Source organism: Gigantopelta aegis, chromosome 6 (assembly GCF_016097555.1).
Source record: "Gigantopelta aegis isolate Gae_Host chromosome 6, Gae_host_genome, whole genome shotgun sequence".
NCBI classification, from domain to species: Eukaryota; Metazoa; Mollusca; class Gastropoda; order Neomphalida; family Peltospiridae; genus Gigantopelta; species Gigantopelta aegis.
The window spans coordinates 60,328,841-60,335,565 of NC_054704.1; the positions used below are offsets into that span (position 1 = coordinate 60,328,841).

At 38.7% G+C, this 6,725-nt stretch overlaps 4 non-coding genes across 4 annotated transcripts; all 4 read right to left on the reverse strand.

Moving 5' to 3' along the window:
- Positions 1–924: 924 nt before the first annotated feature.
- Positions 925–1,043, reverse strand: LOC121376594. The gene has a single exon (XR_005958487.1). It is a non-coding gene; the product is annotated as a 5S ribosomal RNA (ribosomal RNA).
- A 2,412-nt stretch (positions 1,044–3,455) lies between these two features.
- Positions 3,456–3,574, reverse strand: LOC121376600. Its single transcript, XR_005958493.1, has one exon. It is a non-coding gene; the product is annotated as a 5S ribosomal RNA (ribosomal RNA).
- Positions 3,575–4,681: 1,107 nt separating this feature from the next.
- On the reverse strand, positions 4,682–4,800 carry LOC121376596. The gene has a single exon (XR_005958489.1). It is a non-coding gene; the product is annotated as a 5S ribosomal RNA (ribosomal RNA).
- A 1,806-nt stretch (positions 4,801–6,606) lies between these two features.
- Positions 6,607–6,725, reverse strand: LOC121376597. The gene has a single exon (XR_005958490.1). It is a non-coding gene; the product is annotated as a 5S ribosomal RNA (ribosomal RNA).

Here is a 6,725-nt window from a genome sequence, read left to right on the forward strand (position 1 = left end):
GGGGGAGGCACGTTTGTGGTCGTGCATGTGTGTATGCGTGCGCGCGTTTAGATGTATGTTTAAATGGAGGTGGTGTGTGTCCCTTTTTAGGAGTATGCATTTACAATACTGTGTCTGTGCGTGTGAATAAAAATCAAATATTGCAATTATGTATAAAAGCACTTTCGTGTGATTTGTTTTTGGCTCTTAAAAGAGCCGGCAACAAGTGGCGTCTGCATTTAATCCATTTCTTCATCTTCGGATTCGGATTCGGATTCAGGGGAGACGATTGCCACCTTCAGCCTCAACTCTGCTACCGTTTCTGCTTTCCAGCAAGCATACTCGTAGTAAGAGTTCCGGACTCCCTCTACTGTTGCCATCTTCAGTCGCAGGTTGTAACGGAATGACTTGTGGTTGTCGATTCTCGCTTTATCATAGCGAATCTGGAGGTCTTCTAGCCTGTTGTTAAGGAAGATGATCTGCTCACAGGCTCGTCTGAAACGATTCTCCGTTTCGTAGAGTTCGGCGTATAGATTGAATTTCTCCATTATATTCAACTGCAGTGTCGTAATTATAAAAATCAAATGTACAGAGAGAAGAGAAACATGCATTTTATATTCCTTATGACACGCACCAATACTCAGTGTCACGTCAGCAATATACACATTGTAACACAAATCCCGACCACTCAGTGCCAGTCAATTAGTTGATCTAATTAACAAACTCAGTGACGTAATTAAGGCAATTAGAATAACGGGTAGGCACCTTCGTTAAAACTTTAACTGTTAATTTCTTTGCCGTGGTCCTAAAACAACAGTGCTCCTTCAAAGATGAATTTATTGATGACTAGCCTCAATAATAATAATAAATGAATAAATAAATAAATAAATAAATAAAATCGATATTCTAAAGTAAATTAAAATGTTATTTTCTTAATAGAAAAAATGTCTACAGCACCCGGTGTTCCCAGGCGGTCACCCATTCAAGTACTAACCGGGGCCGGCGTTGCTTAACTTCGGTGATCGGACGAGAACCGGTGGTTTCAACGTGGTATGGCCGTAGACAACAACTGATGTAAAATAAAGGTATACGTATGTAATATTCCGAAAGTTAACATGGAGTATTCATTTTTGTTTTAATTTTTTCGACGGACTGGTAAAATGGCGTAATTATTTTATTTTTTTTTTATTTTTTTTTTTTTTGGGGGGGGGGGTTACGGAGATCGCCGATTCTTTCGTTCGATTCCGACAAAATTGACTCAATGCGATCACCAGTCAACGGAAACACAAAATCGCAGTCCGTGAAACGAGATCCGGAAAGTTGAATCAAGTCGCGTCTAAAACAACACGCTTTGTTTGAATGACATTTGTTGTTTTGTTGAATTGTTTTTTAATGTACATTTAATTATATTGGAATTGAAGGCAACGAGTTTTTATTTTATTTCGAGGTTATTAGGCATATGGGAATAACATGTGACGAGAGAGGGTACAGTGGATATAATGTAGTCCATTGAAGGAGAACATGACATGGAGGGGTGGGGGGGGGGGGGGGTAATAAAGTCTTCCGACGCGGAGGCTTGCATTACCTATTTACCACATTGTGACAAGCGAGATCATGTACGAGCGAGTGGACGAATCGTCAGTGGACGAATCGTCCGGCGCATGATAAATGAATACAAACAGTTAATAAAAAATGGATATTAATGTTGAATTCTAACTCTATTTTACTTTTTTGGTTATAGCATACCACAAAATAATGTTAAGAAACGATTACAATGTCAAAGAAATAACTATTAATATGTATGAAAAAAAATGCAGTCATCGAGTGGACCAATCGTCCGTGGACGAATTGTCCAGTGGACGGGCCGTATGGAAAGCACGTTTTTAAATGTTATTTATTTTTTAATATTGACGTTTTGCATTGATTACCAACGACTTTCCATTTGTTTCCTACAAGTCAGTAGTATTACAAACAATTATTTCGTTAAACTAAGCGATACGAATGGACGCATTTTAAAAGAAACAAGTAGAAATGATGCCGATAACAATTCCAAGATTTCATAATAATGTTCTTTTTTTTCTTCTTTTTTTCAACTTCAATAACTTTTTGATGTTGTCTCTTTCTATTGCCTTCGGCTTGGCAAGCCTTCTGATGGTTCTAGCATTTAGGGTTAGGGTCTCTTGTACTCATAGCTATAGAGATCTATAGATGTTGGAAAGATCGGAACTTTGTCCATTAGTCAACTCGCCCCAACCCAAGCATTATACTCATAATACTGTGATGGTGCAATTTTATGGGTATCTGGTCGTTTCGGCCGGTTGCTAGTCACTTCGTACCTTTGTCCTTTCGTACCATAGTCATTTCGTAGGTTGGTTCTTTTGTACCATAGTCATTTCGTACCTAATTTAGTCCTTTCTTACCATTGCAAAATTGAAAGTCATATCGTACCCAATCTAATTAGGTATATAAGATGCAAACACCACCTGCAACTGACTTTATAAATCATTAAATATTTAATTTTGTCCCTAAAAAAAGATCAAGTCATTTCGTACCATACACTGAAACAAATTTGTTGTTAATTTAAGGGCGTTTCTGATCAGCAAAAACAAAAAAACATATTGTCATTGTGTATAAGTAATAAACATGAGCAATTGGCTGATTTGGTAATCGATAGGGTAGTCAATGTTTTCAGTGGTTGTTATTGTTTATTTCTTAAACAAATAAGATAATAAGTAATATTCGACTATTTCAGCTGGTAACTGAAAAAAATTGTTCATATTTATTTATTTATTTATAATTATTAGCATATTTATTAATTATGAATGTTAAAAAAGCACACTTTGGTCAATTGGAGCCAATTTCAAAAAACATCGAAGTTGGCCGTTAGTAGTACATACCAAATACGGCTCTTGTCAGGTAAAATGGAGGTGTTATGGTAAATCAATAACGATATGCTGCACAATAATGTGTTCTGATTTTCAAACTGTCAAAGTAAATTTAAAAAACAAAACAAAAAAACACTGCTTTTATGCTATGGTCGATTCGTTTTTTATATACTGGTATGAAATGACTATGGTATGGAAAGACTTCTCACAATGGTACGAAATAACTAACGTACGAAATGACTTTTTGCAATGGTACGAAATGACCAGGCAGCATGGTATTTACATGTGCTCTACGTCACAAAAAAGCGCTTCAAATGTATGACAAGTCGAAGGGAATCCGCCGTCTAAAAATAGACTATTTGACGGTTGAAGGGAAAAATAAATTGATACGTACGAAAAAATATTTGGCAAAAATGCATATTGAGCTACTACGAACATTTGGGGGACCAAAACACATTGGATATACAACTATAGATATTCTGGGCAAGGAAATGTAAGTAAATTGTCATTCTAACAATTAAAAAAGGTTTTATCAGCCGGAAACTTTATAGCATTGCAACAAAGTCAGGAATGTCCCTTTAATAGGAAAAAATTCTACAGCAACCGGTGTTCGCAGGCGGTCACCCATCCATGTACTAACCGGGCCCGACGTTGCTTAACTTCGATAATCGGACGAGAACCGGTGCTTTCAACGTGGTATGGCCGTAGACAACAACTGGTGTAAAATAAAGGTATACGTATGTAATATTCCGGAAGTTAACATGCAGTATTCATTTTTGTTTTAATTTTTTCGACGGACTGGTAAAATGGCGTTCGGTGTGGCCAGGCGCATTTTCACGAATTTAGCGCGGAGGTAGGGTGGGGTGAGGTGGGGTGGGGTTCTCCACTAAGCTCGATATTGTCATTGTGTTACAATGACAAATGACGTCACGCAATTGTTTGACGCTTCGAAACGAAGTTTTGCTTCCACAGCATAAACACTTATTTAAGAATCGCTGTGCACCGGTTCTAACGGAAAGATACTTTATAGTTCGCATGGGAATACGCCTCAGGTGAGCGCTCTACCCAGTAAACTTGATATTGCCGTAATACTACAATGACAAATGAACTCACGCAATTGTTTTACGCTTGGAAGCGGAGTTTGCCTTCCACGGCGAAAACAACCATATAAAAAAGAAAAACAGAAAGAAATATGGTTGAGACGGGATACTCGTAGTAAGAGTTCCGGACTACCTCTACTGTCGCCATCTTCAGTCGCAGGTTGTAACGGAATGACTTGTCGTTGTCGATTCTCGCTTTAACATAGCGAATCTGGAGGTCTTCTAGCCTGTTGTTAAGGAAGATGATCTGCTCACAGGCTCGTCTGAAACGATTCTCCGTTTCGTAGAGCTCGGCGTATAGATTGAATTTCTCCATTATATTCAACTGCAGTGTCGTAATTATACAAATCAAATGTACAGAGAGAAGAGAAACATGCACTTTATATTCCTTATGACACGCACTAATACTCTATGTCACATCAGCAATATACACATTGTACACAAATCCAGACCACTCAAGTGCCAGTCCATTAGTTGATCTAATTAACAAACTCAATGACGTAATCAAGGTAGTTAGAACAACGGGTAGGCACCTTCGTTAAAACTTTAACTGTTAATTTCTTGGCCGTGGTCCTAAAACAACAGTGCTCCTTCAAAGATGAATTTATTGATGACTAGTCTCAATAATAATAATAAATGAATAAATAAATAAATAAATAAATAAATAAAATCGATATTCTAAAGTAAATTAAAATATAATTTTCTTAATAGAAAAAATGTCTACAGCACCCGGTGTTCCCAGGCGGTCACCCATCCAAGTACTAACCGGGGCCGGTGTTGCTTAACTTCGGTGATCGGACGAGAACCGGTGCTTTCAACGTGGTATGGCCGTAGACAACAACTGATGTAAAATACAGGTATACGTATGTAATATTCCGGAAGTTAACATGCAGTATTCATTTTTGTTTTAATTTTATCGACGGACTGGTAAAATGGCGTTTGGTGGGGCCAGGCGCATGTTCACTAATTTACCGCGGGGGTGGGGTGGGGTGGGGTGGGGTGGGGTGAGGTGGGGTTCTCCACTAAGCTCGATATTGTCATTTTGTTACAATGACAAATGACGTCACGCAATTGTTTGACGCTTCGAAACGAAGTTTTGCTTCCACAGCATAAACACTTATTTAAGAATCGCTGTGCACCGGTTCTAACGGAAACATACTTTATAGTTCGCAAGGGAATACGCCTCAGGTGAGCGCTCTACCCAGTAAACTTGATATTGCCGTAATACTACAATGACAAATGAACTCACGCAATTGTTTGACGCTTGGAAGCGGAGTTTGCCTTCCACGGCGAAAACAACGATATAAAAAAGAAAAAGAGAAAGAAATATGGTTGAGACGGGATAAAACCCATCGCCTTCCTATCGTAGAACGCATCGCGCCTCAGGTAAGCGTTCTACCCATTAAGTTCAACATCGCCCTTGTGTTACAATGACAAATGACGTCACTGAATTGTTTCAGGCTTGGACAGTGTAAACAATGATTTGAAAAGATGTGGGGGGAGGGCACGTGTGTTTTCGTGCATGTGTGTATGCGTGCGCGCGTGTAGATGTATGTTTAAATGTGCTGAGGTGTCACTAAACAAGGATCCCTTTCTTTTTTGTTTCCGACTGGGTAGGGGTGGTGATGAGTAAAACATAATTATGTGGCGAGCGGATAAAAAGGAGGTGTGTGTCCGTTGTTAGGTGTATGCATTTACAATACTGTGTCTGTGCGTGTGAATAAAAATCAAATATTGCAATTATGTATAAAGCCACTTTCGAATGATTTGTTTGGCTCTTAAAAGAGCCGCCACTAAGTGGCGTCTCCATTTATTCCATTTCTTCATCTTCGGATTCGGATGCGGATTCGGGGGAGACGATTCCAACCTTCAGCCTCAACTCTGCTACCGTTTCTACTTTCCAGCAAGCATACTCGTAGTAAGGGTTCCGGAATCCCTCTACTGTTGCTACATGAGTCTATATAAATATGTTCATATACTTACCATTTGTGACACCCAATAGCCGATATGTATTTTTGTGCTGGGGTGTCGTTAAACAAACATTCAATCAATCAATCCCTCTACTGTTGCCATCTTCAGTCACAGGTTGTAACGGAATGACTTGTGGTTGTCGATTCTCGCTTTATCATAGCGAATCTGGAGGTCTTCTAGCCTGTTGTTAAGGAAGATGATCTGCTCACAGGCTCGTCTGAAACGATTCTCCGTTTCGTAGAGTTCGGCGTATAGATTGAATTTCTCCATTATATTCAACTGTAGTGTCGTAATTATAAAAATCAAATGTACAGAGAGAAGAGAAACATGCACTTTATATTCCTTATGACAGGCATTAATAGTCAGTGTCACGTCAGCAATATACACATTGTACACAAATCCAGACCACTCAACTGCCAGTCAATTAGTTGATCTAATAAACAAACTGAATGACGTAATCAAGGCAATTAGAATAACGGGTAGGCACCTTCGCTAAAACTTTAACTGTTAATTTCTTGGCCGTGGTCCTAAAACAACAGTGCTCCTTCAAAGATGAATTTATTTATGACTAGCCTCAATAATAATAAAAAATGAATAAATAAATAAATAAATAAATAAATAAAATCGATATTTTAAAGTAAATTAAAATATTATTTTCTTAATAGAAAAAATGTCTACGGCACCCGGTGTTCCCAGGCGGTCACCCATCCAAGTACTAACCGGGCCCGACGTTGCTTAATTTCGGTGATCGGTCGAGAACCGGTGCTTTCAACGTGGAATGGCCGTAGAC